At 40.7% G+C, this 23,529-nt stretch overlaps 1 protein-coding gene across 4 annotated transcripts in view; it reads right to left on the bottom strand.

Annotated features, from left to right (window-relative positions):
* Positions 1–23,529, bottom strand: part of trps1 (trichorhinophalangeal syndrome I) — a 193,932-nt gene that overhangs the window by 93,345 nt on the left and 77,058 nt on the right. Inside the window, exon 1 of one of the 4 annotated variants that reach the window (XM_028431887.1) lies at positions 733–951. The exons of 1 other annotated variant lie outside the window; for it this stretch is intronic. The gene's annotated coding sequence lies outside the window, so the exon portion shown is untranslated. Of the gene's footprint in view, positions 1–213; positions 505–732; positions 952–23,529 lie in introns of those variants that run through there. 2 more of the 4 variants (XM_028431864.1, XM_028431870.1) reach the window with 2 other exon arrangements.

Here is a 23,529-nt window from a genome sequence, read left to right as displayed (position 1 = left end):
AGTTTTCACTTAAGAATAAAAAAAGTTATCAATGAAAACAGCAAGAAAAGTAACACAGGAGAGCAGCTCTGTGGTGGAAACAAAAATCACTGAGAAGTGAGTGGCCGGCTTGTAGCGAAGCAGTCAGCGCTGAAATAACGCTGCAACAACAACAAAAAAACAAAAAAACAAAACACAAGAAACAAGAAAAGTTAGCGAGAAAAACACACAAACCTACTCGAGGCGACTCCGCGTCCTCCTCCTTGTTGTTGTCGCCTTCAAAGTTAAAGCCGTCCCCGGCAGCACCCCAATTTGTATTAGTGTAGCGTTTGGGTGTCCTAAGCTAAATGTAAATTGTGCCATGTGAATTCAAAGCGGTGCTGCTCTCTTTTTTTTTTCCTCCTCTCTCTCTCTCATTCAGCAGATCCCTCTTCTTTCCTTACCGACGCCGCTCAGGCCGTTAGTTACATAAGACGGAAAGCGACTGCTGCCCGTCGTAAAAACTACCAGCAGCTAGCAGAGCGATATTCTGCCTCCTAATCGCACGGCTTCCTTTTTAGCACGAACACATTTCATTTTAAAAACAGCGGGGCATGCATGTCTCCGTGCTCCGACCGTGCGTCGCGGATGTATATATAAATATGTGTGTGTTTATATATATATATGTAATAAATATATATTTTCACAGTCCCTCTGCACCACGGGCTGTGTGTGTGTGTGTGCATTTGTAGTGTTTCTTTTGGTGCTGCTTACCTGTTGATCAAAATAAGCATTAGCCTCTTTCTTTCTCTCTCTCTCTCTCTCTCTCTCTCTAGCAGCCTGTTAAGATGGTGGCTGGCTGGCTGGCTGGTTCGTCTCTTTGTGGGGTTTTTGTTTGTTGATGATGTCGGACGGGGTGACTGTGTCTTGGCTGTCTCTTTTTTTTTCTCTTTTGGTCTGAGAGGAAAAGAGAGATAGTTCACGGCAGCACATTAAAGTAGCCTGATCAGTGAGTGAGGGAGTTTGGCTCTGCTCTTGTAAAATATTCCGATTTTTTTTTTTTTGCAGCGCGGATCTTTGCTGACCGCAGCAAACCAAAGCAGAGCAAGCTCGTTATCTGTATATTATTATTATTATTTTGGTTCAGACTGGTGTTATCGCTTTGCAGTGACAGGACCTCTCTGCCTGTCTCTCTGTAGGCTGTGAGCATTACGTCAGAGAGGAGGAAGACACAGCAGCTCTATTAATATCAAGAAGCCACCCGAAGACTGACTCTTAAAGTGACACGCACTGTAATCTGACTTATTTACACAGTTAATACTGAAGCAAATCTACTCAGGCAAAATCAAAAACACAGACTCTTAAAGTGACACACACACACACACACACACACACACACATTTCCACTATTTACACAGTAAACACTCCAAGTGAGAAGGATGTAATCTGACTTTGGTTTATTTGTAGAACAAATTACAATCATTGCACTAAATACTTGAAACGAAACATGTGATCTGTGATAATCAATCAAACTAAAATCTCCACCTTTATTAAAATTGAATCAAAAATGGAGGATCAATGACTCTTAAAGGGGCACACACGCCCACTGAACCACATTTAACAATAAAAATAACTGTACAATGAAAACACACACACACACATATAATGCTTGTCCATTAAAGTTGCAGTACGTCATAAAGGTTTGTCATCACAATGTTGCTATGACACCTTGTAGAGATGGTTTTGCACACTAAATCTGCCGACCAAATCTGAAATCCACGTCAGACTTGTTAGCCACCTTCTTCTTCTTCCTTATCATTGCTGCCACTGATGATTGTTGATATATATTTTTTCACTTTCTCCCTTAGCGTTCATGTTTGCATCGTGGCACATGGGAATTCATAAACACCAGAAGCTCCTCCATTAATATAGCAGGCACTAGCGCCTCTAGTGGTCACATGTTCATCAGGTAGTTGATTAAACATCAAATGAAAATGCGTCCCATGCTTCTACCGGGGGGCGTTCTACAGACATTGGAAGCGTAGCAGTTCTGTTAGTATTAGCCTACCTGATTTCATGCTATCATCATTGCACACACAAAACAAAGAGTCCTTATAGCGGCGTGCAGATGTTGCAGTGTGGGTGGTCACTACGAGACATAAAGACAGGATGAATGTTGGTACTTCTGTTGCTGCTGTGTGATTTAATATTCAGTTATATTCAGCTAGTTTTTTCTATTGTGGTTTTGTGGCAATAATGCAAAAATAATCAAAGCAGGGATGTTTTTTAGAAAGGGGGGGGGGGTGGGGGTACATAAATAAAGAATATGCCCTTGTTCAGCTCACATGAAAACCAGCCTGTCGTCCTTCTCCTACCACTGCCCTACGGAAAGGATGGGACGGTGAACCTCTTTAGCTCCTTTTTCAAACGCTGCCCTTCAAAAGCCAGAGGTAACCTTTTTGTTTTTGCTAACAGAAGCAATATTGCAGCCTCCAGGCATACCAGTACACACTGCTGCATCCACCACCCTCCCGGGCTGTGCAGGAGCTGTACACAGACCACACAAGGAAAAAAGTCACATTGAAGAAATGATACACCTGTCACCCAGCTGCACGTCTTGTACACAAACCTCCCATGGATTCCTCTTTGAAACTTCCCATTTTCTTCCTACATTATTTTTCCATTCATTTCTTCAAGTGTGTCTGCACACAGTGTGTTATGCACCATTATCCTATAGCTTTACAACAAATACTGTCATGCTGGGGGAAAAATGATGCTTCCAAAAATCATAGGGTGTATAAATAGTATATATAGAAATCTTACATGTAAAATGAGTCACAGCAGCTGTTTATGGTATTTGACGCTTTGAATTGTTACATTCTTACAACATGTTGAATTCTCTTTCTTTAGCTCGCATGAAAGCAGCATCCCTATACTTTTGCAGCCTGTCATTGCAGACAGTGATTAGCATTGCCAGCTTTAGCATTCAGCTACCTTTCAGCCTACAATTTTCTACACTTGTCTGAATCTTTTAAGGGTTAGAACAAGGGATAGAACAAGTTTTTTAATGAAAAACTTTCACTTGTATTATGACGATAATTTTATATCTGGATTTAATTTGAATGTTTACCTTGAATGTTTATTAATGTTTAGAATTTTATTAGGTTTTATTTTTATTCTACTCTTACTATTTTACCTTATTTTATATTTCTAACCTGTTTTTTGAGTATACATGGAGCACCTGGAATGCAAGCAATTTCCCCCTGGGATCAATAAAGTATTTCTGATTCTGATTGTGATATCAATGGATATACATTGAGTCAAAACTACAAAGCCAACTTTGTGTTATTAAACAGAAAGAAGACATGAAAATATCCATCAAATGGCATACACAAAGTTTTATGTTGCACTCTTAAATTATGATCACACTACATAGAAGTCAGCCAATAAGCATCAATAAAACCGCAATGACAGACAAGTATGTGCCCTGAGTGCTTAACAGTCCACTGTGACCGTCCTTTGAAATGTAATGCTTAACGCTCCTTTATGGCGCTCTGCTGAAATTCTTTCATTTAAATGGGAAGAGACTAAAAAGACATGGCTGAACCAAAGTCAGATCCCTGGTGTTTAATGACCTGCTATGACCTTCTCTATATTAAACAATAAACATCTCTCAAGCATTTTATAGGTAATTTGATGCTTTTTGGGTTTAGTGTCCTTATTTCTCAACTCTATGCATCATCTGTTGACCTATCTACCACGTTATTCTTTCTTACTTTCTTATTTCACCCCCTCTCTTTTCCACGCCCGTTTGTCTGGAGGCAGCTTGCTGATTTTTTCCAGTTGGTCAGTGTGGCTCACTGGCAGACTCCCGTCTTATGGACACACAATTACTGAAACAAAGAGGTTCCTTCAGCCACTTTTCTTCCACTTCAACTGCCTGGCGATTTGGAATGTTTTTTTTTTTTTTTTCAAAACATCTTCCTCCATTTTCATCTGTAAAACACTTTGCTGCCACTGTTATTAGACCTTCCAGTTGCAAGAAATGACGGGATAACAAACGTTGCTTGATTGGTGTCCAAAATTGTCACTACTGAGTCACCGGGACACCCCACCCTGTTTTTTTCCCTTTATTTTCCACATTAGACTCTTTGTTTGCTGTCAAAAACTTTAATCTTACTCATAATTCCATTTGCAAAAGTTTTTTCAAAATAGCATAACTTATCAAGAAATCTATTACAATATTAATTATGTTGACGGTGCTGCTGTAATCCTTTAACCTTACCCTTAAAAAAACCTTAAAAAACTGAGTATAAATCAATTAAACTGTAAGAAAAACTTGATTATTTTCTCGTGTGGTCTTTGCAGTGAGAAACAGAGGAGCTTCAGAGTCTAGCTACCAGCCAAAACAACTGTCTGCCAGACTGCAACTTTTACCATGCTTTCCTGAAGCAAGATCCACTTTCACGTTCAGTTCTTGCCAAGTGCTTTATCTGCAAGTTGGGTTAAGCCCATAAAGGATAAAAAAAATAGATGGCAATACCCTGTGGTGGGCCAGCTAAGAGACTGTAGCCAGGATCATGACCACAACCATCATTATCAGTGGAAGGAATGAGCCAAAAAACACGCTTACAATTTCTTCCTAATTGTTCCTTATCGCCACAGAAAAGAAAGACATTATTTCTTTAACGTCTTTCTTTCGGTATTTTCCTGATTTCATTGTAGGGAAAGAATCAGCCAGTCTGTTAGAGGAAAAAAAAAGACACAGCTGAATCTTTCATTATGTCGGCAGGTCAGCAGGATAAGGACTAAGAACTCTTTCAAAATCAGAGATGTCATCTCCGATGTGCGCTGGTAGGTAGAGGAGGCTCTCTCTCTGATGAGATTACACCCATCCACAAACACAAAGCCTAAGCTACAGTCAAGTCATCCTTTATTAAATGTGATGTGCTGTGGCTGTTTCTGCAGAACTTTCAGAAGAGCTTTTCCATTCATCCATGAAGTCATTGAATTGCATCCAGCTTGGCTGATTAGGTTCTTTTGAGAGATGTAGATAGTCAAGTGGTGTAAAACCTTCAGCCGTGCCACTGACAGCACCCTCTGACCCTGTGCTGTTACATAAAACCTACATGTTGCTGTTCATGTTGAAGCAACTACACTCCTGATTGCATCCGTTAACACATGCCCCCTCCTCTGTAATGAGCTACCTCATGATTCTGCTAAGCCGTGGCTGGAAGAGCAGCTCCTGTAATGCCGAGTCACGTCATCCTGATTGTGTGCCTGTGCAAATACGTGCTAATTTTAGTGCACTTGCAGCAAGTTTATTTGCCTACCTACGTGTACTATTAAGGCAGATCAGGGGCTGCAGTATTATCACTCACAGATAAGCCCTCCCACAGCGGAGAGAGAAGCAGGGGGAAAACGTTTGGATTATATAGGGTCATCATAACTTTGGAAATGAAAGTGGCCAGGAGGGCTGATTCATCTGTGCAGCAGGAGGTCCTACTCCTCCAAAATGATTGGGTTGATAGTGTGATCAGTCCCCTGATGGAACTGAACACCCTTCCTGAGGTTTACATAATGAACTTGCCCAAACCCTCCCTGGCTTCTTGTGGTGCAGCAGGTTACTAAAGAGGAACTCAGACTAAATGTAGGTGAAATGTGAAAAGAGATTTCCTCACAAGAGCCAGTTCTTATCACCAGAAAATAAGGTATGTATACTGTACAGCAATGTATTTTCTTCTTTCTTCTGATGCCAAATTAACAACAGGTGAAAACACACAATGCGGCTCACATGTTACTGTCTTCCTGGGTGGGGTGTTTTTTTATCGATTTGATTCACACCCTGCCATTTATATCACAACATTTTTATGCGTTGACTGACTCACTTCTTGTATTTAGATAAAGAAACCAAACACAACAGAGGGAGGTGTCATCTTCTAGCACAGACAAGCCTGCAAAGACTTTTAAGCAACACTCCACCCTGAATCAAATCCTGTGCAGACATGAGGAGTGACTGTAAGGCTGCCATATGGTACAGACATTAATATGGCAACTGTTTGTAGTGAAACTTTGCACATCATTAGTAATTCTGTACATACTAACAGCCACTACTACTAATTCTATCTTTATTTTTTAGAATAAACCAACAGAAAAAAACTCTTCACATCACAGGGAGCGTCCTGTCAGATGGCTTTGGTCATTGTGGCCATGATGAGCACTCACACAGTCTAATGACTCTCACAAGTCGCCATCCTGTCACAGATCTGCCATCATGCTGCACAATGTTGCAAATAATTGGTTCACAGCACCTTCGTGTTGTTTCACAAAATACTCAGTGAACCTCAGGTTAGGTGTTTTTCACTGCAGAAACTGACAGGACATCTTAAGGTGGACCACACTGTGTGTGTGTGTGTGTATGTGTAAGTCTTCTTGCTGCTCTAACAACCTCTTTCCGAGAAGTTTTCAGAGGAGATAAAAGCACCTACACCTGATACTTCAGAGCAGCCCTAGAAAACTGAAGATCGGCTCCATACTCAAGATCTGAGTACAACTTGAAGGTTACGCAGAAAACAACCAGCATCTCCGGAAATATGATGAGCTCACATATAAATATAGCAATACTTGAGCCTACATCAACATATCTGTTGTAAAATTATAACTGTTTTTTAAATCAACACTGACCAGTCAACAGTGTACATTACAATGACAGGGATTTGGTTACACAACACGATGCTCGTTGTAAACCACAGGCTTTCCTGAACCACAATGTTTTTGCCGCCTTTCAGTCCTCCACTTTTGGTGCTAGTACACCATGTAAATAAATAAGGAGTTTGATTCATAAAAAGAGAATCTGAACACAATCCAGGTTTACCAACACACAACTATATGATGTACGCTAAGATTCCACATGCAGATGCTTACACTCTGAGCGGTCACTGTACTGTTAGAAATAAGAAAGTATTTGTGCATGCATAGCTCAGAACATGTTTTTTTTTAAAGATATAACCAAATAAAGTAGCAAAGCACAAAACAATATTTTTTCTAATGTAAAAAAGCACATTTTCATTACTGTGACTTATGCTGAAACATTAAATTAGATGCTACAATGAAAAAAAAGCAATAATAAAAAACATCTTTTTGATGCATTATTTAATACTTGTCACCTTTATGATGTTAGTAATTTAAAATATAATAATGATTAGTGAATGAAAACACCCTGTTTAAAATGGTCTATTGTATTCAGACACACCACATGGTCTGTGTAATGCATAATAATGTCAAATTGAACTTAAATTTAACTCTAGAATTATGAAAACCAGGACTGTATCCATACAACTTTTTGTTGTTGTTGTTGTTGTTGTTGTTTTTAAACCATTGAGCAGTGCAGATTCACTCTCTGACCACAAAACCTGTAGTCGAGCAACTCGGGTTGACTGACAGCAGTGGGTGACATTATTTAGTATTCTGGCTCTGTTTATTATATAACTTTTAATGAGTCTGAACTTATTGAATTAAAAAAACAGTTAGCAACCAAGAACGTATTTTAAAATGTCTGAAGGAGCGTCCTCCCCGAGGAGAATAGATCCCGCAAACATTTTTGATTTTGTGTAGATTAGATTAAAATAAATAAATCTGGGGAAATAGATTATTAGCATAGCAGCCACTGTTTGAAAATATATTCCTGTAAATAGAGCAAGTATTTATTCACACATTATATCTTTCCTGATAAATTTTCCAAAGGCTCATTGCTTCAAGTGGTGTTGGTTTCAGACTCATCTGTCACAAACAGCCTGATCGAATGAAACCCCGCCCACAGAGTATCATTATATCTGAGTATCTGTTCACCTGCAATACAGTCGAGAGTTTTGTAATTACTCCGCTGAAACCGAGAGCAGAACCATTTCTATAAATGTTAAATTTGTTGCTTAAAAGTTTTAGTGGATTTCACATAAAAAAGAGGAGGAGGAGGAGGACAGGGGAACAAATGTGAGATAGTGTTTAATGGAAAGCATGACTTGTGAAAAGTAAATCTGGTTTCAGTTTACGTGCTGTCTGGCTGCCGCTCTGTCCATATGTCAGGATAACATTTATAGATTTTACATACACACTTCTGCTCGCAAATCAACAGCCTGTCTGTCTTTCTCTCTCTCCTCTGTGTCGCTGCACTCTCTCTCTCTCTCTCTCTTTCCCATTTTCTCATTGTGTCACACACACACACACACACTGGAGAGACTCTCTGTCTGGACTTAGATGAGAATTTAAAATGTTGTTTTGAAACTTTGAGGCTTTTAGTAAAAGTACAGATATAAATCTATCTGGGGACAGAGAGCAGCTCTGCCTTTGTGTTATTAAAGCTTATTAATTTGAGCAGAGAGAAGAAGCAAGATAAGTGCTACTTGAAAGTCCTCCCCCCCCCCCCACACACACACACACACACACACACACACCTCCCACCCAGCTGTAGGTGGTCACTGGTTGCATTTGTATATTTGTATAAATAAAACTACTTAAATAAAAACTGCACAGTGCACAACATTTACACACGGTGTATCCCTGTATTGTGTTACCTGTGTGTATCGTTTTGGACGCACACAGGTAACACAACTCCTTCAGAATAATGCTGTTAAGATCACAGTGAGATTACTGGAAAACCAGTTAGGACGCCGATCTGTCAGTTCGAATCAGTGTAATTCAGGGACAGTTGGGGTTTGTTTTTTTGCTTCTTGTGCAAACTCAGACGCACACTACCTGTTACTTTGTCCCCGGAGGTGTCTCAAAATAAGCCTGCCAGATTTATTTATTCAGTCCTGCTGTTGTTTCTTTTCCTCCCCCCTCCCCCTCCTTTTTTTAAATCTTAGAGTTGTAATAAAGCAGCGCACAAATGCAGTTTGTAATGTCACAAGCCCTGCTGCGGGTCAGCACCGACTCATGTTGTACCGCTGGGATCATCACTATTTTCCACTGTATTAGGGGAGGCGGCCTCTCTCTCTGAGTTGGCAGAATCATCTTCCATAGAAAAGAAGAAACTCTCTGAGAGCAGGCCACACCACAGCTGGACTTAAATATTCTGTTTGGTGACAGGCAGGCTCAATGGTGTTGGTATTAAAGGTGCACAAACATGAAGAGAGTTTTTCCACTCCGTTTTTGGACCAGAAAGCATCATTTAGTGCATGATTACAGTATTAATTGTATTAATTATGTCATTTTAATACAAGATGCCACTGAGTGTTCAGAGTGGTGCTGAAAACAAATCAATAGATTAAAGAATCTAGCTTTTAGAATTGGTCATAAGCTACTGACTGAAAACAAAAACTGAAAACAAAAGTTAACTTTGTGACCCTTAATTGTTCTTTTCACTTGATTCTTCAGTTCTGTTTGGTCAGATTTTCATGGTTGGGTTCAGATAAATCTCATAGGTTTTGTTTTATATTATTATAATCCCTCTGCAACAAGCTGCTCCACTATCTTGACTTTATGTGTACTTATTGACACAGGATGAGACACTGTTCATTGTCTTCCTTCTGATTATTTCACCACCAAACATCATTAAACTCACCACCGTATGCTGTGAAATTACAGCTTGCTTGTGAAAATAAAGTTGCTTTCAACCAACCTGCATATAGTATATAGTAGTAAGTCTGGCTAACAACAGTTTACAATAACCCATGTGTAATATATCTTTGGCCATCTCTATTCAGCAACAAACACACCTACCTGAATGTAAACATTCAGAGTGACTCCTCAGGTCAGTCAATACTAAAGTGGTCAATGTTACCACTGTAATTGTCAATGAGTGATATTTAGTGAACAAATCCCACCTTTAGGACTAATAATCATGATGATGTACACTTGTAGTTTGTATCTGTTTAGTCTAATTCTATGGTTATGGTTTACACCAACACACAGGCGTTACAATTTGACGACAGTCATGACAACAGCTCTGCTGTGCGTGCGTGTGTGTGTCTCCTACGCTCGGTCTCTGGTAAGAATCAGACAATAAGACAGTTATACTGGTGAAACCACCGGCTCAGTCCCGGTCCACTCCTCACATTTTCCATCTCACCATATTCACTCACTTTTCACTCTTCTTCCTCCCGTCTCTGCTCTCTGCTTTGCCTGGATGCGGAAGATTTGTTTAAACACAACAGGATTCTTTTAGTTCTTATTTTTTTTCTTCTAAAGTTGTTTCTGTCTAATTTATTTTCCCTTTCTTTAACTTCAAAAGCACAATACCACTGAAATCATTTGCCAAATGAGAACACTTTCTTATAAGTAACATACTGTTTTAGTTTTCCTGAAATGTACTTGGTGATTTTTTTTTTTTTTAAAAAGTTAAAATAAACATTCAGAATCTGGAACCTGACAAGCATCTTGGGTTTATAAAACTTAATACACTTTACTGTAATTGGCCTTCAGAAATGATTGTTTATTGTGTGCCGTTCCAGATGTGTTTATTGTCCTGGCCAAATATTGGATGTGCTTAAGTTAAAGTCTATTGTGTAACTAATCACTCATGGTTTGTTTGATCATGTTTTATCTGCCCTCCAGCTTCATTTATAAAAGCGTTTCACACACAGCTTTAATCAAACCAATATACATACAGTGCGTCAAAGTAATACTCTTTAAAGTCGCTGTGGAAGAGGTCCCAGTGTGCACGCACTCACCCAGTTCATTTGCAATTTAAAAAAGGGCTCAATGTATTGAGTTTTGGTATGTGTGGACCTAAAACGACTGCACTCCACTGGTAGCTTTGTTATGGAGAGGAAGTGAAATGATCACGCTGACTGAAATCTGCTCTCTCACAGTCAAAATCTGTCAGATTAGATGACGGGAAAATAAGTGAGACAACCTTTAGAACTTTCTTGTTTGGACACGCATCATGCTTTCAGTTGGGATTTATGTGTGCTGCATGTAAACTATTTACTCAAATATAAAGAACCGAAAAGAGAAGAAGACAGACTTTTTTTTTTTTTACCTTGACAGCAGGTGTTTCCTGGGCCCTCCAGGGACTGTGTGGCGAAACATAAATCAGCCTTTGATTGCATTTTAATTTTTCAAGTTACAGTTTGATGTTAAGTTTAGATTATTTTGATCATGCTTTACCTATTGTTTTATGAAGGTTTAAAAAGACTTTAAGAGCCAATATGTCTGCTGTCTTTCACTTCTCTTAATGAATGAAGTGGCTTTAGGAGGTGAAATCAATACAGAGAGAGAGAGCGTTAACCTCCGTCCACTACCAGGGCAGTGTGTGGCTTTGTGAGAGGAGCAGCAGGTCTTAATATCTTGGCCCTCTCAGTAAGTAGTGCCAAGTAACAGTTTGATTACTTCTTCTCAATAAACCTTCCAAAAAAATTTTAAAAAAAATCCCAATTAATAGAGCCAGACCTCTTCAAACATCATGTTGTATGTGCAGATCATCAGGGTCAGTCAAGTGTACTATAAACAGAGTTGATGAGGGGAACAATGGCATAATTCATCATTGCACTCATAACGCAATGCCCCAAATCCTACTAAACACACACACACACCCATACACACATATGCAGACTTATCTAAACACAGTCTAATGCAGTGCTGTGCACTATGGAAAATGTATACGCGGAACAAATTTGATTCATAAATGGGCAAGTTTCAATTTGAATCCTCGCCTGCTCTCTTATGGCTGGCTGCTAAAATAGAGCTCAGGCTGTGGAACTGGAGGGAGAGGGAGAGAGAGAGAGGGAGAGAGAGAGAGAGAGAGGGAGAGAGAATCACCATTCAAGGTGATTTGAACGATAGTTTCTGTGGGGCTACAAGGCTGGTTGAGTGAATATGAGCAGCCAGCCAGTGAAGCTAATTTTATACATGGCTAAGTTTTCCCTTATACTGTGTACCTGACTGCACACACACACACACACACATGCAGAATCTACATATGTACAAACACACACACATGCACATATCCCCACGTTGATGGATTTTCATAAGAGTTTTCTCCTCACAATGACCACCAGGGCAAATATGAAAACACACACATTATACGTAGGAGACTTATTCATCTTTTATGACTCTAATGGCAGCTGTGGTCAGGTGATAATGAACACAGTAAAAAAAAAAACATGATATATGACACAGATGAGAGGGAAAGGAGGAGTAAGGGTGAAAAAAGTTTGATCGACATTATAAGCCTGCTAAAATCATAAATGACTACAAGTGGAGTCAGTTCTACATTAAATCTGAATGTTATCTTTTAAAAAAGTACAACAAAAATTTAAAAAATGACAAGGTCAGGACACAGATAAACACTATTTTCTCAAGTACAGGAGTGCCCTGTGCGCTCTCCTCCTTTCAGTCAGGGTGTGGTTCCACAGACAGGAAACAGTCCCCTCTGCTTTTAGCTGGGGCCCTACACAGGGTGTGCATGTACAGTATGTATGTGTGTGTGTGTGTGTGTGTGTGTGTGTGTGTGCCCACTCGAACACGTCAATAAGTAAAGAACTACTCTATACTTCATCTCGTTCGTCACTGCAAAGCTGAACTGTCAGGGCGTTTGTGTTTCCAGGCTTGCATCATATCTGAAAGTGAATAATGAAACTGTAGCTTTGACGTCTTCTCACGCTACAGATGCAGACTTCCAGATCTGTGTTTCACTTCAATATATAAATTATGACCCACAGAGAAAAAAACAATGTCTTTTACTCTGTTCAGATCTACTCTGTTTGGTTCTACTATTTGTGTGTCTTTGTGCGTATGTGTGTGTCCAGACGGACGTCAAAGTGGTCAGTTCATCTTGGCCATATTGCCAAGGGCAGGACCATTGTGGTTTTGTTTGAGCTAAGTGCCAATACGCTGCATGTGTGTGTGTATGTGTGTGTGTGTGGAGTTGACTTGTCCTCAGGCTAAAATGAGCACCGACCACAACAGACAAACAGATCGACTGATAGACAAAAAGAAGGAAAGAAATTGAGGAACAGACCACAGAAAAGAGAAAGGGCCTCCCTGTAAAATGTAGTTTCCAAACAAAACAACTCTCTCACTCACACACACACACACACACACACACACACACACACACACACACAGAGCTGGACTGCATCAACCTCAAGGAGCTTTCCTTTTGTTATTTTGTTAAGTGATAATGACAGAGTAGATCTGTTAAATGTGACTATTATCTATGATATGTTATAAGACAGACATGTCTCCTGAACAGTGTAGGGAGGATGATGAAAACTAATTTCAGGCCATGCAAAGTGTTGTGGACCAGCCAAGACACACAGAGGTTAACATGTAATTGGTCATGTCCATTATTGTCACTAGTGGAGGGTTGACTTGGGCTTTTTCATGTGTCAGAACCAGCTAGCTGCTGCTACCATAGCCTGTGGCTTCAGAGCTGCACAAAATCCAAAGAGGCCTCTGCACTGCTAAAGACATTATCGCTTAGAATAACCCTGTTGTGAGTGTGTCGGGCTCTGCATGCATGGCATGCATGGATGTGTGTGTGTAGTTGTTTTTGACCAGCAGTTAAAGATCTGAACATGCCATCGGCTCCTCTGCGGTGAAGTTTCTGCTTTTTCTTTTTAACTTTTTTGTTGTTTTCATGCACGGCCATCAACGCGGCCTCCACCCCTTCGCTCTCATTCTTTTCTGTCTTCTTGTCTTCATAAAACTGTTTTGAAACTTTGTATATCTTTCCCCCCCTTTTTGATGAGGTTTCTGCCCTCCTCCCCCTTTGTCTCTGTGCCCTTGTGTTGTCTGTTTTTCTCTTTCTCTGTCTGTCTTTCTTGACATTGAACCTCTCTGACCTCTGAGCTCGCCCTCTTTTATGGGGATACCACTCAACTTCAGAACTGGGACTGCTTCTGTAGAGGTTTTATGAGTAAGCCACTGTGGTCTGACAACACTGCTGGTCATACAACACTGTTAGTTTAACTTTTAGATCTTTAACACCCAACTGTAACATATATAGTTCTTCATTCATTTGATATTATTACAAAAACGAGAGGTCCCCAAACCACTCAGTGTGCTTGGCTTGTGCCACACATTCACATGGGATACACTAAGTCTGTTTTACTCAGATTTACAAAGCAAATCCTACAGATTATCTCTGGATACAATTGAAACACACTGAGATGAGCGTGTTTAATTTGGACCCCCAAAAAAGTTTTTTTTTTTAGGTCTTTTAACCCAAACAAAGGAACAGAAATGTGATTTGGAGGGAAGATTTCTCTAAAGTAAAGTGTCACACACATCTGAGATCTGAGAAGAAACCCCAATCACATGCTGTTTCCAGGATTCAGAGATGAAATGCTGCCAGCCAGGTGGTTATCCCAAGGTCCAAAAGTCACACACTGTAGACGTAGACACAAGGAATGCCACGTCCAGTGATGAGAAGGAAATGAAGTCATCAAATGGCTAAAGGGAAGCTGGAGGTAACAGTCCCAGATGTGGGCAAGGATGAAGTGGAGCGAACTGCCGATTACATATAACAGGGGGGAAAAAAAGATGGACTGGACAGAGTGAGGTGGATGACCTGCAGTTTGTCTTTATAATTGGAAATCAAAGCATAAAAGGTTTCCTCCTTAGCACAGGAAGAGATGCCAAAAGAAACTAAACACACACAGAGAAAGGAAATGACCCAAAGGGAAATCAGCTGGGACTGACACACACACCCCGATCAATTAAAATGTTTGCATGTGTGAGTATTCAGCGGGCAGCCAAAAATGGCCGTCAGCAGGAAATGGAACGGAAATTAACACAAAATGCCCCGAACATCAGAATTCATGGTTTCACAGGGAGAGAGTTTGATTTCCTCCTGGTTAAGTGGGAGACAAGAGGATCTTCTCTCTCTCTCTCTCTCTCTCCTTTCTGTCTTTACCACAAGAGAAGCGTCGGCATAACAATGAGAGCGTTGTTTGCTATCCTGGAGGAGATTCAAATTCAAGCTTTTCTGCCATAATTTACATTTAATATGCAATGGCAGAGCAAGAGGAGGAGAGAGGAATCATCAAGGGCCATATCAGTTCTTATATCAACTGTGAAACTGTGTTACCATCCGTTCTACGTGTCTGTGTGTGATGGCTGATTAAAAAAATTAAAAGGAAAATAAAACAAGTCTGTATTTCATTCCTTAAAATAAGTTAGATATTCAGGAGTCTGACTTGCATTCTTACCTTATTCATATGATTAACAGCAATATTCTGGGGTACAGGAGCCATAAAATAAACAAATCACATAAAAAAAGCAACCTTTTCAGCCGTAAACATATGATATACTGTATCATAAATAAGTGTCCTATGAGTGTTGTCTACTTTCTGCTCTCACTGGATAGTTTCAGCTTGTCGTCACTCACACATACACACCGAGGATAATGCAGACAATATGCTCATCACTGTGCTTTAATGCCTGCCCCACTCTCCATCTGTTTGTCTCTGGCTCATCATCTCTGCTATTCTCTCCCCCTCCACCCCATGCCGTCCTGTCTTTCCATCCACTCCTCCCCTCTCCACTGTGTTACAGGTGGACTTCATCAGTGTTTGATAGTCGGTGGCAATCAAATTACACATGTGTTGGATACCTCAGTGGCTGCTGAGCTGCTGGCATTGATCATCAACGCTTGAAAGGTCTCCCACTCATAAATCACATCCATTTTGTGCAAGAAGCCATTGAAATATTACTGATTGCACCTTTAACATTAGCTAGCAGCAATCATTAGCGTGCTTGCAGCATAAATCCCATTAGTACAGTACGGGATCATTTAGCATTTTTTTTTTTTTTACATCAGCTAACCTGAGTTACTGTGAGGCACATTAGAATGAGCTAGGCTGAAGGAAGGATGAGACAATAATGACACAGATGAAGGATTAATGTGTGTGTGTTTAACTGAATTTAGCCATTTAGTTTGTTAAGCACGTAACTATTTATGTGAGTAAAAAAATGTGTGTGCGCACGCACAAATTGCTCCATCGCACTAATTTATCAGGCAGCATCTTGTTGCTTTTTTATCTCACCGAGATTCCGTTATTGGTAGAATTATGATAGCCCGCTGCTGGACAAATATCTGATTAATGATTTGTGTGTGCGACTCTGTGTGTATGTTTGCATGTGTGTGTCACTATAAATCACATCTGATTATGATGATCAGGCAGGCAGAAAAATGAGCAATGAGAAGGAGTGAGGAAGAAAGACTGAAAAGAAGGAGGAGGAGGAAAAGAGGAGAGAGAGAGAGAGAGACACTCACATGAAGATAGAGAGCTTGATGGAGAGAAAACAGAGAGGGTGGTAGATGGATGGCAATACAGAGGTCATAACTCACAGCAACAAGCCTCCAGCACTCGACTGAAAAATGATGATGCTTCAGTAACATTAAGTTACTAATCACTCATCCATGGATTCTGTGTTTGCATGCATTTGCTTTCAAAGACTTCACATACATTAAACTACTAATAAGTCATTCCATATGTCGTATATATATATATATATATACATGTGTGTGTGTGTGTCTGTGCATGCTTGACCAAACAGTAGGTTAAAGACAGAGACACAACTGTTGAATTGACTTTAAAATGTTTTCTCATCTGACTGCTCGTTTATCATCTCCATGTTAAGCAGGGCTGTTGCTCTGAGCGTCTGCACATGTGCCTGTGCTCAAATACATTTTGATCAATACACAGTGATGTATATAGCAATATGCACACTGCAAAGTATATGTGTAGTGTGCAGAGCTTTGATAAATGATGCACTGTGTGCCATGGTAATGGTCTAATGCTGCCTACTACAGTACGACACAATGCATTACTCCAATATTCAGGGTGTCCAGGAGTGTGTCCCACAAGCTTCACTTGGAGAGCTCTGTGAGTGAATGCATGAGCATCTGAATCATTATGGACCGGACAGTGAACACACCTCACCCTTGCTGTATCCACCTCAAACTCTGTGTAATGTCAGTGTGAGCCCATGTGTAAAACAACTGCAGGTAAACTAGAACAATGCGAACGTCTGAGGGGTGATGAAGAAGGAGCATTCACACGCCAATGAAAACATCTGATTGGACTGATGAGATGTGGGAATTTATGTTGGTGATGCCGAATCATCAATCAATTTGAAGGAACAACAACAAACTGTTGTGTTTATGTAAAAGAAAAACACATCTTTCCTATGTGAGGAGGTTAACATCAGAACTGCCAATAAAGTTCGACCACTTTTATTTTCTTAGTGAAGACAGATCGAACTGAGAAGTAAGAATTCATCCCAGCCGTGCGTATAACTTTACACAAAACCTGAAAACGGTTTAAACTGTACTCTCCACTCTCATAACAAGAGTTAAAGAATGGACCAAAGCTAAACGCTATCAGCTGGACTTTACAGGCAGCTGTCTCTGAACACTCTGGAGCTAATCCCAGCGGTCAATGTCCTCCTCTAGACTCCAGGACTGCCCTGAACTCAAAGTTACACCTGAGTGAAACCTACAAAAAGTTGTAGCCAACAAAAATACAAAAAAACATTCTCACTGGCTTTGTGCTCTGCACTCCATTGAGAACGCAAATGTCAGCAGAACAAGGGCTCGGGTCAGCCTCTTCCACAGAAACCACATCCATTAGAAACATTGACTTGTAAAATGTGTATTTTATGGCTGTGCGGCATATATTGCAATACTTAAAATGCAAAAAAATGATAAATATTCATGTTTTCATTCAGCTATTATATGTTTAAATCCATGAGAGAAAAATTAGACACTGTGTGTAACATCCATTTGGCTTTAGGTATGTGTTTTTCATTTTTCAGAGCAGGAAGTGTTGTCCTTGTGCAGGATAGTGAAGGCCCACAGCTCCAGGGGAGCAGTTGTTCAGCCGACCCTGCAGCTTGACCTTCCTGTTGAGGAGGCAAGCAAAAAAGATGAATCTGTCCTTTGGGGATCAATGGAGAAAATAAAAAAAGCAAGGTTGTCTGTGTCCATAACACAAAAGCCACCACCATTAATACAAGTTGAATCCTTCACACTGGGCCTGTGTGCACAGCATTCCACCTCCTCAGGTACACTGTGTGTGTGTGTGTCTGAGCATTTGTGTGTGATGACCAGAGCCATCTGAGGCTATGATAGACAACTACAGGCTTCATCACTCACTCTGTGTGTGTGTGTGTGTGTGTGTGCAGGTATGTAGTATGTACTGTTGATGACAGCTGCTGATCAGGAACCTGTTTGTTGATTGCAGTCCCAATAATCTGTGAGAAAGATGGTGAGGGTGTGTGTGTGTGTGTGTGTGTGTTGATTGCAAGGTGTGTGTGCACATGTGTGTGTGTGCGCTGATTGCAGTGTAATGCAGATCAGATGAAGCAAGAAATCGGCTTTTTGGCTCCATCAATCATCTCTCAGCCTCTCCCTCCCTCTCTTTTCCTTCTTTTTTCATTTTTCTTTTACGCTCCACTGTCTGTCTGTCTTTCTTTCTTTCTTTTTCCTCCTGCCGTCTCTCATCATCACCTTTTTATCTCCCCCCCACACACGCTGTATTTCTTCTTTTGAATTTTTCCACTGAACCGTTGAATTTCACACACAACACAGTTACGCCCGACAGTTACAGGTGACATTTTCAACTTTCTTTCTATTTTCTGTGAGTGGGGAAAAAAGCAACAAGGTAACACTAACGCAATTTTATATTCAAAGTCAAATCAAAGACACGTTGAAATCATTAAGAAGACATTTGCAAGTCATATAATAGTCAGGTAACTAACTGCTTTGAAGTATAAAACTGTAGCAATGTCAGGATAAACTGTATTCTAAGAAAGACGTCAAACAGTCAAAGCTTTTGTTCCCGTGTTGTTTGCACCTACGGAGGCAATTCTACAAGATAAAAAGTGTCACATTAGGCAGCGCAAGTCAATTAGCTCTGTCTTTACTTTCTCAGTATTCTGCATGAGTCAGTGAAGGAATTCCAGTGTCTGGATCCAGGCTTATTTAAAGAGAATTAGTGATTTTCTCAGCCTAAATTGAGACACACACTGACACACCTGCAGATAATCACAAGCACAGACAAGCATCCAAACATGGAGTGCAGCCATTATCTCAATCTAGTAACATCATATGATCGGGTCTGAATAACTGGCTTGATTTCGAACACACTCACTTCTATTATATGCACAAGATGTTGCTCCTACTCTGACAAACGCCCTACACTGAAGGGCTTCAGCAGATTGGAAACATACTTCAGGAAATGATGGGGTTTTACTTCAAACAAATAAGAGAAACAGTTTGCTTCAGACCATTTGAAAGAAACAAAGCTGACAGCGACAGGCCTCACCGGTGTCAAAAAAAACATGACCACATTCTAAGCTTCTCACTTCTTTGGCTGTATTGGGAGTTTAGGTGGACTGTGATGCTGCCCACATGGTGGCGGCTGAAGCTTCCCACACAGAGACCGACAATGAAAACGTATGTGTGACATCACTGATGCCTTTCGCCTGTGCTCAAAACATGTTGACGACTCATCCTGCACTTGGAGGCAGAGGACCTTCACCCAGGAGTCCCCAGCTCTGTTATTGCCCACTCACTATTAAACCAAGTGGTTTAAGGTTAACCATTGCAGAGCAGGGTATGGCTGTAGGTGCAAGGTTGATTTGTGTTAGTCATTATGAAACATTACACAGTTTAAATTGAACTCCAGAAGTCACAGAGTCATCAGGGCTGGGCTCAGCAGGAGGGCAGCATCCTTACCCTGAGTGTGTCTACTTTTATTCCAACAGCCATTCAAGCCCATTCTCCTGGGAACACATGCACACACTTTTTCAAGGTACATGGCAGGTATGTTGTTTTGGAGTGTCTGGGAGAACTTAGCACAGTTTCTGCTGTAGATTTATTCCATCTCGGCTGCGTCTGTCTCCCTCATGTATTCCCAAACTCCTCGCTGTGGAGATGGGGCTACAGTATGACTCACAGAACTCCTCGTTCTTCACTTTTTCAAAGATAGTTCTTTATAACTCATGTTTAGGCTCGTGATGCATAATATATTAGGGACCAATCAGATACTCGGCGATAGATAAGAATCAATAAATCAACAGAGCTTGAGACATTTGAATGTATTCACCAGGATCCCACACACACACAGAGAGAGCGAGAGAGAGAGATAAGGGCAGCCTAATGGAAGATAAACATGGGCAGGGGGAATAATTAGAAACATGAATGTTTGGTATTTGTGATGATACGATGATATATGAGTCCTGCTGCCTGCTGGCCCGTCCACAGAGTTCTTTGAGGTCATTTCGGAGCACTCTAGAACATTCCGCGCTGCGTTCTGATGGGAATCCCAGATCTGCCATTGTAGCTGTCAATTATATCCAGATTTTCAACTTTACTGGGGCCTCAATGCCACATCAATACTGCAATACCATCCCTTCATCTATCTCTGTCCCTTCTCCCTGTCCCTCCCTCCCCTTCTTTCCACACTGGCACAATAGCAAGAACAATGCCAGGGTGCCACCACATCAAACGCCGACGGGCGAGCGAGCTAGAAGGACAGACAGACGGAGAGAGAGAGACGGATGAAGAGAGAGACAGAGAATTACAGTGCGGGTCGAAATCTGATTGTGCATCAAAGCAAAACTGAGGGGAAAAAACTTCCTCTTAAACTGATTATACATCCATGAGAAGAAAAACCACAACGTCTCTCCCTCTCTCTCTCTCTCTCTCTCTCGATGTGTTGCTCTTTGTCTGTCTCATGGTGCCAACTGTCTACACACTACCAGTGTCTACTTTTACACATTGCTATCAAAGCCATTTCTGCGGGATCGAATCCAGCCCTGCATACGGTTTTTCACTTGTCCTCCTCTTTTTGTTGTTTACTCTGAATGTACTGAAAACAAGCCAGCGACTGTCCTCAGATTTCTGTCTTGATTAGAGCTTTGAAAGCGTCAACTCACCCTGAGCCAGACTTGACACAATTTCTTCTTGATCTCTGACAGCTTATTCCACATTTGGGGACATCAACAGTGTCAGTGTTGAGGAGGGGGGCATATTTTCCGCGTTAGGACAGTTGGCTCAACAGCGAATCATATTTCAGTTTCACATAAAGACACAAACAGCAGAATCATCTATTGATCCTCAACAGAACAAGTTGTGCACGATGGGACGTATCACAGCATAACAATAAACCCGAAAATGCTCAAACATGGCGGCTTGATGGACTATAACCAGGAGGAGGAGGAGGACTTTTTGTTGATAGAGATACCACAGTCTGACATTACAACAGAGCTAGAGGGATAAACGCAATCAGTTTCTAGTTTGAATGATTCAGACATTTGCAGTACATGTGTGAAACACACTCCCAGACTCACAACACCCTCACCAGCGCACGCACACATGCTCACACCCGTAAGCAGCGTCCTTGACTGCGAGCGCTGCAACCAATCAGATCTTTCAGCGGACAATAGGTTGATAAGAGACAGTGTCCCAACAGACCAGAGGGTCCCCTGACTCCTGTCCCACCCCCGTCTCTGTTTTCATCTGCAGTCGTGAGAGTCAGATCACATGTGGCTGAGTTATTCATCGCAGCTGCAGCTGTGATTTTAAGAAAAACATTTGTCAATAAACACATCACAGGCCTCTTATTAGTGTTGTCTCACATTGCTCTGAATGCTCGCGCTTGTTTCTGTTAAGCCTTCTTCTGATTTAATTCACTGATGACATGATAAAGCACTAATAGATTAATTATGGCGCAGAAACAGATGCATACATTACATTCTTGTTAAATATCTCAAACACCTTTACACTCTAAAACCATGCAGCATAATTTAAGTCATTCGTCCTGCATATTTCCACCTAAAATAACAACAATCCTAACGACAATAAGTGAGTTTATGACGTGTGTATAAACAAGAAAAACAACCAAAACTGATCCATATTTGCACGTTTACAAGCCAGAGATGGTTAACTTTGTACAGTGTGTGTAAGTTTCTCACACACTCTCACACACACAAAGACATATTTTGTCCATAAACCGCGCTCATCCATCATCTTAGCTAATGTCACATGGGTAAACTGTCTGTGACGACACATGATGTTAATTTATCATTCCTCCCCAGTGTGTGTTTGTGTGTGTGTGTGTACAGTGTACTCTGTGAGCTCTTATGACATTCCTGTCATAAAACTGTGCACGTTTACCCAAAATAGACTCATTTTGTTTTATGTGTCTTCATCTTTTTTTTCTTGCTGTTGTGGTGCAAGTTGTTGTGTGCATGTATTTAATAAAAGGATGAAAGAAAACTTGAGTCCATATTTCAAATGTAAGGTTGTTGTCATTTTAGATTTTCCTTTAATTGTAAGAAACTGCTCTGAAATGGTGTCAGAGAAGAGAATAGATCAACAACAAATACAATACATAAAGCCCACTGTCTGAGGAACAAGCTGTAGTTCTGTTGTTATTTAATGAAATTTAAAGAAGGAAAAAAAAGACCATTTTTGTATGCTCTTTATCCATCTTCTCATAATATGCTTGTCTTCTGCTTGTCATCAATAAATGTGATTAAACTGCCTGAGACACATTAGATCACGGTTAATCCAACATAATATTGTGTGTTCATATGTATCCAGCACCTGTGCACAGTATCCATTCCTCTGCCTTCTGTTGTGATGGAATGATGAAGACATCAGCTGACAACATTGTGATGGCATAACAATGAGAACTTCCTCACAATGCAGAAACAGAGTGTAAAAAAATTACAGCTTTGGTTTTTTAAGTGAGGAAACAAAATGAATCTTTTTTAAGTGCCTTGCACTCTGAGTCATTTTTCCCCTTCTTCTGACTATTTGACTAATTTAGAAAGCCTGTTATTCATGTCACTCATCACCCAAACCCATAACAAACAGGCTTTTTTCACACTCTTCTCCCTCTTTGTTTCTGTCGCTCTCGGCATTTCTTTCGCCGTTTTTGTGCAGTTTTAATGATCATGTATTAGAAGCTTTCAGGGCCGGGATAATACTCCCTTGTACATGCAGACATGGAAAGCAGCAGACACCGCAGATTAGTTATTATCTCAATCATTTTAAGTGTGCTGAGAGTCCACTTGGAGGAGAATTCTGGGTAATATCCACATTTGCTTGTCTTTATATTCCTTTCAAATGTGGACAGAAATCTGCCTCTCTTTAAATTCAGAGGCCTTTTTGGTTTTTCAAGCCTTGTGCAGTAACTGGCCTTGCTGCTGGAGGGAGGGGGGGCAAAGTGGACGTCCTCATAGGCACTAATTTGTTTTTACAATCTACTTGGCCTCAAGCTACAAGATGGCACACAAGAACCAAGCTTCATCTCACCACCACCAACTTGCCGAAAGCATAACATCTGCATTAATGTTGATGTTGAATAGTGTATATGTAGATGAAGAAGAGCATGGATCACATTTTTTCCCCTCTCCTCTCTCTTCTATTATCACACCCAAACACTATCACTATCCTCCCTATTGGTAAGAAGTCGTGACACTGATATGCAGACTGAGTTTGTGCATGTCAATAGGAGTGTATACTGTATGTGTGTGTGAGAGAGAGAGAGAAAGGGGTGATGACGATGATGATGATGATGATGAATAAGGCTCGAGAGAAGAAGGAGAGAA

This window comes from Parambassis ranga, chromosome 2 (genome assembly GCF_900634625.1).
Source record: "Parambassis ranga chromosome 2, fParRan2.1, whole genome shotgun sequence".
Taxonomy (NCBI): domain Eukaryota; kingdom Metazoa; phylum Chordata; class Actinopteri; family Ambassidae; genus Parambassis; species Parambassis ranga.
The sequence above is the reverse complement of the archived record's forward strand: the minus strand, read 5'-3'. Positions and strand labels throughout refer to the sequence as shown.